The sequence below is a fragment of the Notothenia rossii genome (assembly GCF_949606895.1).
Source record: "Notothenia rossii genome assembly, chromosome: 12".
In the NCBI taxonomy this organism is placed as follows: domain Eukaryota; kingdom Metazoa; phylum Chordata; class Actinopteri; order Perciformes; family Nototheniidae; genus Notothenia; species Notothenia rossii.
In genome coordinates, this window is record NC_136911.1 from 21,644,360 (window position 1) to 21,656,389 (window position 12,030).

Below are 12,030 nucleotides of genomic sequence, written 5' to 3' on the forward strand. Positions count from 1 at the left end.
ACCATTATTCAACATTTGATAGAATAAACGAGTCGATCTATCGGGAAAACATTAGGTAGGTTAATTGATCATGAGTGTACTTGTTAGCTGCAGCCCTGGTTGTCTTAAATCATTAGACAGCATCTCAACACAAAGCCTGACAGACTGCAGCTTGCCTCTGTCATCAATAACGTCTCCTGAGGTAAGAGCTGGAGGTTAAAGGTAATTGTAAACAGGCTGCTATCTCGCTAACATCGGGATGTAATGTCCCTGGGGGCGAGCCCCGGTGTCACACACTGAAACGAGGTCAGAGGAAGCGTGGTAGCACTCAGGAATCACAGGGGGAATGTAAACTGTATGCACCAAAATGGCTCGTCGGTACAACATGACAGGAAACAAGCTGGTGAAGCATCCTTCAAATGATGTGGAATTATCAGATTCTCTTTTGTAACCTTCAAGCTCCTTTTTAATTTCCCTTGCAGCGTTGATAGCGCTGGCAGCTGCTCCTGACTCCTGCAGCATGCATGGCTGGGCAGAGGAAAAAGCAACGTCCCATGATGATCAGGGACAATCCGCTGGTTTGTCAAAACCTGGCAGAATCTCCGGCTCCAGCAATAGCACCTTGTTAGATTGAGGTGCTCAATCAGGGGAGAGCTGGAGTGCCCGGCCAGGTTGAGAGTGGTGATTACCGGGCCACGGCTGTCCAAAGCCGCTGAAATGCTCCACCTCTCCACAGGAGGCCCTCTGACATTCAAGCCTGCATTTTCTGAATCAGTCTTGAGTGATTAGGGCAGCGACAGGCAGAAGGACAGATCAAACAATTATTCCTCTCTATCTTTGTGACATGTGGCAGAGCGGGAAGAGAGCAGCTCACAGCCTGTGTCGCTGATAATCTGTGCTAATAGAAAATAATACTGAGGTTTTTATTATTTTCTAATAACGTATATATATATTTTTTTCTATTTCAGAAATATTTTGGACTATTTATTTCTTGTGTCTTAATTTCTCATATGTACATTGCGTGGTTTGTTTATGCTGCTGCAACGCAAACTTTTCCTAAATTGGGATCAATAAAGTATCTCTATCTATCTATCTATCTATCTATCTATCTATCTATCTATCTATCTATCTATCTAATAAACCATGAATAAAATGTACCGTAGCAGACCTGTTAGCTGTAAAGCAATAAGCCACTAATCTGTTAGGGCTAAATAAACTCATTTAAAGGCTAAGTATTAAAACTATGTGCATCACATCAAATTGTTTGTATAACCTCTAAAAATGGCTCCACAAGCCCTCCCATGCCTCAGCATCTTGAATGATATGTGCATGCTATTTAACTGCACCGCTGCCTCTTTTGTTGTCTCCCTGCAGGATCTCAGTGAGAATCAGGCAGTACAGTTTGTGTCAGAGCACAAGAGGGCAGTGTAAAATAAAATCCCTCCGACTCGCCTCCCACCTGAAACAACAGCCGTAAAACCTGTTGTAGGCTGCCAATCTCCAGTGGCTGTTTTCCTCCACCAAGCGCTGGCCTGGGATCTGATTTCAGAGAGAAACTAGACCACAGTCTGCCTGAAAAGAGCCGGGGGTGACGGTCTGGGGTCAGCGTTCAGCGGGGACTCCACTTTGATCTTGGAGGAGAGGACGGTCCATCTGCTTCGTGTGTTTTCAGACATAATAACAAAACAGCATTAGCTAAATGAATAAAAAGAGACAAAAGGAGATCCTTACACCGCCTCTGATATGCTAGGATCGTTCTGTGAGAAGATTAGATGGAGATTAGGGTTAATGAGTTGAAAAATGTGGAAATGTGTATATCGTAGTTTTCTGTGAATGAGCAACTATAATCCAAACGGAATCCTACTAGCATCAAAACACATGTATTTTTTGTATTTTAAAGTAGCAATCATGTGTCCTTTATGCGGTATTTTAGCCTTTTAAAAAGTGGCCTCGCGCTTCAAAGGCTGAGGGATTAGAGGCTTTTTCTTATCCCATAATTAATATGACCGAGGAGAGCAAAAGCACCTGAAAACTGGACCGTATCCTGCTGTGGCCAGAGAGCACACGACTACCCACAATGCACCGCAGGCCGACTCCATCAAAGACACAACCCCATGTCTTTACTGAATAGGCTTCAGGCTATTTTCTTACAATGAATTCAATACCTAAAAGATACAACACGTGTATTTGTTAAAATGAAAATGTAGAACTCCATTGTCCCCATTTAAATATATTTTGTGAAACTCAAAATTGTACATGTTTTTCAGCTTGTAACCATTTTAAGTCCTTTTTTATTCCATATTGTGGCAAATAAGGCATCTTTTGAAGCCTGATCAGCTGTGATTTCTGTTTTTAGGATGACATCTGGAGCCAAAACGAACTCAAAAGCAGTATTTTTTTTAAATCACTGAGGCAAACCTCTCTAAAAAAATCGATTTGATCATTTTAAGGACAGTTTTCTCAGAGTCTCAATTGGACAGTTTCCACTTTGACATGTTCTCCTCTAGTTATCTCATGGCAGAATACAGGTGAAAGGTTACAAGGCTTTCAGAGGGAATGCTGATTTGAAATTGCCAGCAGTTGTTTTGGAGAATTCCCTGGTTGCTTTGAAGTGTGCACCCCACTGAGTGTCCTAACTTTGACACAGAGAGCCATGGCTGCGGCTATTTATACATCTTGTGGGAGAATAGGTTTCCCCCCCACGTAACAGACTTTCTTTCTCCCCCCTCTGTGGCTTTCCCTAGATTTCAGTCGTGCTAAAGAATCGGAGTTGAGTTAGTGTGATAATCGAAAAAGCCGCCTCGTTTTAGTGGCTCGAACACGCTGTTGTTTTATCTTGTTATTTTCACACACTGCTGAGGACTGTAGGTGCGTCCAGTGCAAACCAATGCATCTCTTACAATTCTCACAGTCTATTGATTCCCCCTCTGAAATTTATGTTGCTTTTCAGTGGGACCCCCTGCTGTGGCCCTCACTGCCTCCCCCACAGGAGGGTCACGGTGACACAAGAGTGTTGGGCCAGATGCCGAGTGATCCCCTCCGATGCACCTCCACTTCCAAAAGCCACATCCATCGCCGCTGTAGGACAATCAGCCCAGACTCTTATTGAAAAACAGAAACACAGCAAACCTGAGCAGCTTCTTTTTTTTTTTTATTCTATCAACAACGGCAAGTGTAAATCTCCGGGGGAAATGCTCAAAGATGGGACTGGAGACGATGAAGAGGGCAGACAAAAAAAACACACAAGTGGAGAACAAAACAGCCCAGCTGGTCCACCTTTGCCACTGGAAGCCATTGAAGTCACCCTGTGTTTTTGTGAGGGTGCGTGTGAACAAAACGGGCTTTGAAGTGGGGTTACAGCACTGTACTGTGGCATCACTACGGCCACTACTAAGCCCCTGCAAAAATGTGCTGGGTGATTATAGAAAATGCTATAGAATCCAGTCATAAATCAACTAAATTTTCATGCAAATGGCCTCCTCCATGGGGCATTTATGTAGTGTGTGTATAGTGGCATCAATGGAGCATACAAGGGCGCGTTTTGGGCACTTAAAAGAGGAATCATTGAGACATCACAGCCCACAAAACCTTCAAGGTCAAACACTGCGATATAATGAAACCCCGACACACACACAAACACACAATCGGGAGGTACAACAAGACTGGAGAGTCGTTAAGGCTTTTATCTTCTGCTTGAAGGAGAAAGATCCACCCGACATCCCAGAGGGTCCTGATCAATCACGGGCTGACTGGTTCAAACTGTTTGTGCTGGATTCCACATCTATCACCATCCGACGGAGCTCTGTGTCCGACTACAGCACCCCGAAAAAAAAGAGAGCACTTTCAATTAGGCCATGGCGAAATAGATTCACACCACTTGATTTATAGTGCACGACTAATTACACAAGCCCTTTTTCTTGCCTAATGCAGGCAGAGCGGAGACTTAGCCTCGTACTTAAGGAGGTTATTGTCTTATGTTCGACTGCAAAGAAGTGCAAGTGTCCTTTAGAAAAGCTCTTCATAAAGACATGAGGGATAACAACGAGACGCTCTGATGTTTTAAAAGAGAAATAAGTACTTTTTTAAAACACTCTGACGGATCATGGAGTTCAATTCTATTCCCTAGTTGTTTTTTTAAACATTCGATTTAGTGTTTTCAACCTAGCCTGGAATACTTTCAGTTTCAATGACAGCTTTTCTACACTACGCCTAAGTGTAGATTATGTCATTTCCTTTAAATGTTGCCTATACCTCAGGGGGAGATGGGAAGGCTTAACAATAGGTACAAGCTACAGGGGCATGCTGCACCTCATGAATATCATTAGCTGGGAGCTGGATTTGTATTACTTTGGGATTACATCTAACCCCGTAATGCAACCTGATTGTGATTGCGAACGGAAAAATGTTTAATAACACAATCGTATGTAAAGCAAATGTAAAAATACAAATCATGTCGTGGCATTAAAAACCATCACAGTTGGTTGAGTTTGGGTTTACCCCCTCAAAGGGCCTTTTATATATTATTATTTATTATTCAGGGCTTTTCGTCATGGAAATGATGGCATTGAAACAAGCTGAATACACATATTAGAAGCCTTTATATGTATATAGACTTTTTGCACTACTTTTTATTTTGTATTTTATTATATATGTTGCATTGTTGGAGGAGCTCAGGTCAGAAGAATTTCATTGCCATTTCTACACTGTAGCTTTGAGCATAGGACAATCACACCTTTTAATTGAATCTCCAACCAACAGTAAAGACACTCCTTCTCAAGTAAATAGTAACAAAAACAAACCTCCAATGCTCCTTAATTTTACTTTAAAATGTACCAGATGGCTTTTACAACTCCATTTATCCACTAAGCACACAATTATCCACCTACAACATTTCCCCGCTTGCATTTAACACTCTGTAATCAGTGCTATCAGGGGAGAGTCCATCAACCTATATATGCTACATCAAATGGAAACGTCTGCTAATGAAGGCGTTCTTGCGTGAGCTGCAGGAAGTCGCCTCATAACCTGTGACATCCGCTCCGTCCCACAGACACACAGAGGTGTCAACTTTGGAATTTAAAACACATTTTTCCATCAGCGATCCTTAAAAGAGTGTCACAGTCTTATTAGGACATCAATGTGTGCAAACTGTTATGTATGCTATCAGTGATTCCTGAAAATGTGTCCCAAATTCATAGTAAAATAACTCGAGAGATTCTCAATCAAACACAGCAGAAAGGAGTTATTATTTAGCGTGCATTTAGCTAGTTTGAACGAAGCAGAATGACTATCTTTCGGTAAAATAAACGCATTGACACAAGCTTTAGTCGTAGAAATAACCAAATATGTTCCAATGAGAAAACCCTCAAAGGTACCAATTCCATATCCTGATAAGCTTCACCCCGTTTGCTTTTGCGGCTTCTGCATCAAGCACAGCCTGTATCCATTTTGAATGAGGCAGAATTACTATTATTCATATTAAACCAATGAATTAACAGAAGCTTTAGCCGTATAAATATTGACTTTCCGATCAGAAAACCATCAAAAATACCATTTCAATTTCCAGATAAGCTTCACCCAGTTCGTGCTTATGCGACTCCTGCATCAACACAATAGAAACTAGTAAATACATAGCATGCACTTGTCCATTTTGAACTTGGCAGAATGACTTCCCAATATCTAAAAGCAATGCATTGACACAAGCTTTAATCGTAGCAGTGGCAAAATATCGCTATTTGTTGACGTCCCAATCAGAAAACCATGATATTCCATATCCAGATTAGCTTCACCCACTTCTCGCTATGGCGACGTGGGTTTGAAACGATGTCACCGAGACGCGAAGTTGTCCGGATTATAAACTCCGACACCGACAGGAGGTTCCACTCTGATTGAAAGTGAGAGCTGCTGATCAACCCCCAGTTAAGGCCACGCCATCAGGACAGAGTGTCAGTTCAGAGCTTAGCTGGAGGCACGAACGCCACGCTCCTCCTTAAGCGAGATGAAAGAATGTTCCGCTTGATACGAACCCTCCTAAACACTCTGACGGATGTGATCGCCCTCCCCAGAAAGACAAGTAGTGACAACAGATGATCTGCTCAGGTAAGCGGCATCTTGCGTTTTCAAAGTGCTTCACATCGCACCTCGTCGTAAGAGGTTGATTTCAAAGTCTGCTTCTCGACAGATTTCCTGCCCGTGTGGATGTGTGGCGAAGTCACGGATGTCTTGGAGGCACAGGTGATAACGGGGGCCTTAATCTGGTTCTGCTTGTCCCTCTCGATGTCACATTATCCGGATGAACGTGGTAAATATCAGCACATGGTTGGAATAATGCCTCTTTATCTGGTTGTGTCAGACCAGGTCACGTGGAGTGGGTGAAAGATGAAAGGTGTAAACACGGCACTGCATAATCACCAGGCTAATGCTATTTGGATGGCGCTAGTTTGAAACTCTTGGATTAAAAATAAAGCTGAAATGCATATTTTTGCATGCAAGATGTAAAAGCTGCTTTGAGGCAATTAGCATACACAGACAGGTGATCAGAGCAGACAGGTGTAAGGATGCTCTGGTCAGTGGAAGCTATGTCCAACATGCAGTAATGGAGAGACGATACATTACTCATTTCCACACACAAATCAGTTAAAGCTATTCCCCCAACATGAGGGCTGGATGAGGATCTTGGCAGAAGTCCCTCCCCTTACCCTCGACCATACCGGCTGCACCTCACCCAGCCATGCCTTACCAGCACCCCCGCTGTTCAATACCATCTCATTTGTCATGTATCAAATGAAAAATCTCGACGTTTTGCCCTGACATGGAAGAAAGGAGTCTTCCACATTGATGCTCTGGCTGCCGTCCAATCCTCAGCTGAATAAACACAGGGGCCATTTGCAGGTTGGCAGACATGGAGATGTTTGTCTTTCAAGGCGATCCACAGCCCTCCCTTTTACTCGCGCTGACCCCGTCCCTCTCACAACTGTACCTCGCCTCTATGCTGTTCCTTATATCATGGAGGAATGTGAAGTTGCGAGAGAAATCCTCAAACTTTAGAGGACATTATATCAAAGGGACCAGATCAAATAGATGGTGTTGAATGATTAATCACTGTAATGACAAATCCCATGCGCACACTGAGACGCAGATTAGAATAAAAAGTAAATATTGATACTCAGGTTAATTAAGCAATTACATATCTATAAAGAATCCAGATATTTGATTATAATCATTTCATCAAATGCTATAGAAGCCTCAACGCTGTCCTCTGGAAATGACATTCATGTTTTACTCGTTTGTTTTGCCGGCCTGGATTATGTTCTCGGGGAACGGGGTTTTTCTCTGAAGGGAATTAAGTCCTCTGGTGGATGGTGGGTTACAAAGAGAAGGAATTAAACATCTGTGGACGCAGGTTAGCATCCTAAATAACTCACAGTTAAGTTTGATTGTGCCAAGCTGGTGTGTCAGACCCACCAATCATAACATTAACATAATGGATTGCAATGACATTTGGTACAGGTTTCCATGTTGCCCAAAGGCTGGATCTTAATGACTTTGGTTTTATATTTCTTCAGGCACCATTAGGGATGCATACCGGCATCCGGTATTACCGAAATATCGGTTACTGGTGGCTATGGTATACCGTACCGAAATCAGATCCGGTTTCGATACTTTAAAAAAATATATTTTTACATTTTTTTTAAAAGTGAGTCCGTGGCCCGTGTTATAAAGCAGATTGAATAATCGTTTTTCTTCATATTTTATGTATTTTTCATTGTTTGTTCAATACTAGAAAGGTAAGTCCCACAAATGAACTGTGATGGGATTTGTTTTCTCTCACCAGTGAAGTGTTGATTTTAAAGATGAGATTTGTTTGTTTGTGCAATGCCGAGATCTCATGACCATTATTCTATTATTTATTTGTTCTCTAGTCGAATCTCAGGTTTAACATGAATTATAACCGTGCTATAACGGTCTGTTTGCATTGACAAGATGTGCTATTCACGCGGCACACCTGATGGCTATACTATAAAAGATATTCCATAATCGGTTTTCTTCATATTTTTAATGTATTTTTCATTGTTTGTTCAGTAGCCTACTAAAAGGTCCAAGAAGTCCCACAATTGAATTTCATATTCATTTGACATGTTAACTATATCGTAAAGCGCTTCATGGGAGTAATTGTGGGATGATACATTTTCAAAGTATCACGATATGTATCGGTTGGGTATCGGTATCGTTCAGTGGTATCGGTATCGGTATCGTAAAAAAGTCAACGATATGCATCCAGGCACCATCATGGTTTAAACATGCTATTTGTTGTGCCTGCAAACCTGATGACATTCCCATCAGCTATACTTTAGTTTTTAGTTCAAATTAACACATTTTAGCAAGATAATAGCAAATGTTAGCATGCTTATTATACTTTCAGTTTTCTGTCAGAATTTATTTGATGCAGTGATCATATTTGGACCCCACAGTAGACCCCAAATAGGAAAGAATAACACTGTCATGCTAGTCTAAGATGATTAAGTAAACATTGCACCTGCTAAACATTAGCAAGTTAGCTCTGTGAGCAAGTTAGCATGAGGACATTAGCATTTAGCTCAAAGCACCACAGTGCCTTGAAACAGCCTTGTAGAGCCAGTATTTGGAATTTGATAATTCATAGAAAATATTTCCTCAATATTTTTAATAAAATCATAATCCGGGTAGCATTATACTTCCTTTTGAATGTATTAAAAATGAGTAGAAGAAACATCTGATGTCTTGGAGACAGGGTTAGATAAACTCCACCACAATCTGCACACACACACATGCACACACACACTTGTGAGACTCAATGTTTCAGTGATGATGTTTCCCTCTCTGTAAAGCCCTCCACTTTCCAAACAGCTCACAGGAAAAACATGAGCATGGTAAACGCAGCTCAGTCCAACCTCCCGGAAAAGTGGTCTCAAGAAACAACAAAACCTAAAACAAATGCTACTCTGAAGACCCTGTCCTATTGTGTATTCATGACCCCGCTCTTGTTTGGAGAAGCTCTTTCACCGACACAAAAGCAAGCAGGCTCTGCTGTTCCTGTCAGTTTAAACAAATAACAATGATGCAACAGGAGTGCTTCCAGTGAATGTGAAATGCTGTTGAATCACCAGCGGAGCCCCACAATGCTTTGCCACGCATCACAACAGACAGGACAGGCTCAATATTAACATTTCCTTTTGACACGTGGCAAAAGGTTTTCTTTAACCCATGGAGGGTGAATGGGAATCAGCGGATAATAAGAAATTAAAAGGTAAAGAGGACACAGGGGAAATAGCGAGAGAGAAAGCCAAATCCTAGCCCCGGGGCTTAATGTTACAACACAATGGCCGCCAAGGCAGTAAAGAAGACGACATTTCTTATTCGCCCCCTCCCCTAGTGCCACCTGCATTACAATTAACCTCATGGCAACCTTGAGGTCTCTGATTAGTGATGGCCTATTGTCTCCATCCCATTAATGCTTGGCCCCCACTCTGCCCTCAGCGCACTCGCATCAACAAATCAAACCCAGTTTCCGGCAGGGTCTTTTACTGCTGGGAGCTGGCCTGTAATATAGGACAGCTGACTGGGGACAAGCAGAGCTGCTCTGGTACCTGAGTGGCTCAATAACACTGAGACTAAAGAAGAGGGGACGTCCAAATACTGTTTGCATTACCAGGTGGTGTTCGTAGCCATATTTCAACCCTGTCTCTTACAGAATTACATTCCCATCTCCAAGTCTCATTTAGAGCTAAACATTTATATATTTGCTGTAATTTAAAACAAAACAAAATCTATATGCGATGAAAATACTAGACATCGTTTAGAGCAGGGGTGTCAAACTCAATTTCATCGCGGGCCACATCAGCATTATGGTTGCACTCAAAGGGCCGGTTGTAACTTTAAGACTATATAAAATAATGTATCATATTACATTATTGCCTCTGCATTGGATTATTATCAGATAGGGTAATAACTTCAGAATTAACTTCGACTGAATGTAGAAGTTTAGGGCAAATAATTGCAAATCTTTTCAACGAGAATGTCACAAAATAATTTAAAAAGAAAAGCCAAATTCTGACATTTAAAAAAAGGAGGTGAAATTAAAAAAAACATTTAAAAAAAGTCAAATTCTGAGAAAAAAGTCAAGTTTGAGATGCATTATGGGACATGTAGTTTATGGGCAACGTGCTTCTGTAAATGATCATGTAACCATATAATAAACGTATAATTCTTTGCAAGCTCTTTGCAGGGGCCACAGAAAATGAAGTCACGGGCCGGATTTGGCCCCCGGGCCTTGAGTTTGACACCCCTGGTTTAGAGGGAACGTCCAAATACTGTTTGCATTACCAGGTGGTGTTCGCAGACATATTTCAACCCCGTCTCTCCTACAAAATTACAATCCCATGGAACTAAACGTATCTCATCTACATTCCGAGCTAAATATAAATATATATTTGCTGTAATTTAAATCAAAACTAAATCTAAGCGCAATGAAACTACTTGATATCGTTTAGGCAACAATAATGCTTGTTTAGATTTCGTAAAATGTTGGAGTTTGGCTTCAAATAGGTTTGTTTGTTACGTTGGTTTATGTAAATGAAGATGTTGAATACTTGGTTTCACACACCTGTCTCGTTGGTGAAAACAAACTTACTCTGATTGGAAATATTTGTGTCCTTTAAAACTTAATTGACAGTTTTGTTGCATACTAACAATATTTTGGGGAAAGCGACTGGATATCAGCTTGAAAATGTTGCAGGAAATCAATAAAACAAGCATGGAAATATGAATACAAGAGGAAATGGACACTATAAGATACAAATAAAATAATTCAGTAATAATGATACTCAGAATAATTGGGAGCGTCCTTGCAATTCAAATACTTTCATTTATGTAAATTAAGATTAAGACATGAACACCTGTCTTCTGGGTGAAACCCGACTTACTCTGACTGTGATTACAAATATTTTGGGGTATTTGTGTCTTTTGAAATGTGATTGACATTGCCATGTGGTTGTACATTTTGTACATTTGAGGAAAGAGACTGGATATTGGTTACACATTTGACAGAAATGGACACTATAAGATACAAATATGTAAAATAATTCAGTAATAATACGACAAAATACCTAACATTGGGAGCGTCCTTGCAATTCCAAGTATGCCAGATGTTGGGAAGCCCTCAAGGAATACAGTGACACATTAAACATTATATCACCTCGTGCTCTGGGGTGCAATCACTGGTTCTCCCTGGGGAGCTGTTACACTATATGTTGCTGCCACAGTTTAAATCTCAAGAAGTAGAAACTAATGCGCCGCGGTCGGGGTTAGACCAAGCAAAGAGTACACATGGGAGCGATGGTGAGTTCAGCGTAGAGAGAAGAAACTGTTTTATACTCGTATCATGTCTTAAAATCAAATCAGATCAGAGCAGTCAGTGAGGTGAACATCAGATCTTTTATGTAAGCTAGCGGCCATTAGCGCTGTCGAAGGTGAATCTGATATAATTCATATTTATGGCATTAATGATGGGATCCGGTACAAACCAGCTTGGTAGTTTTAGTCACTGAATGTTGCTTTGAGGTATTGTTGACAGTTTTAGATTTGTCTGATGAAGCTGTAAATGAAAAAACAAATTACAATGTCAAGCTTATTATGGCTCGTAATTACTGCGACTATTATACGGTAATTATTGTAAATACTGATCATAGTATTAGTGTGTGTTGGGAGGTATGATAATGAACTGTTTGGTGAAGTATCAAACTTTCATATTATTAAATTGTCTCAGATTGTGCATTGATGAGTTTGTAAAGCAGATTTGGATATTCTGCGACAACGCTGTGCATACTAAACCTGAAAGGTGCTACTGCAGATAAAGAAGTAGACGCTGTGTTCATGATTAGATATTAAAGAGGCCCTTTTGGGGGTTTTCCCTCTAATGTCGTGTGTCATAAAAGGTCTGCAAAGGCTCAAATGCCTACGTTTCTCACCATTTATTTGTCAGTAAATGTGCCGATGGATGTCATTTGACCTGCA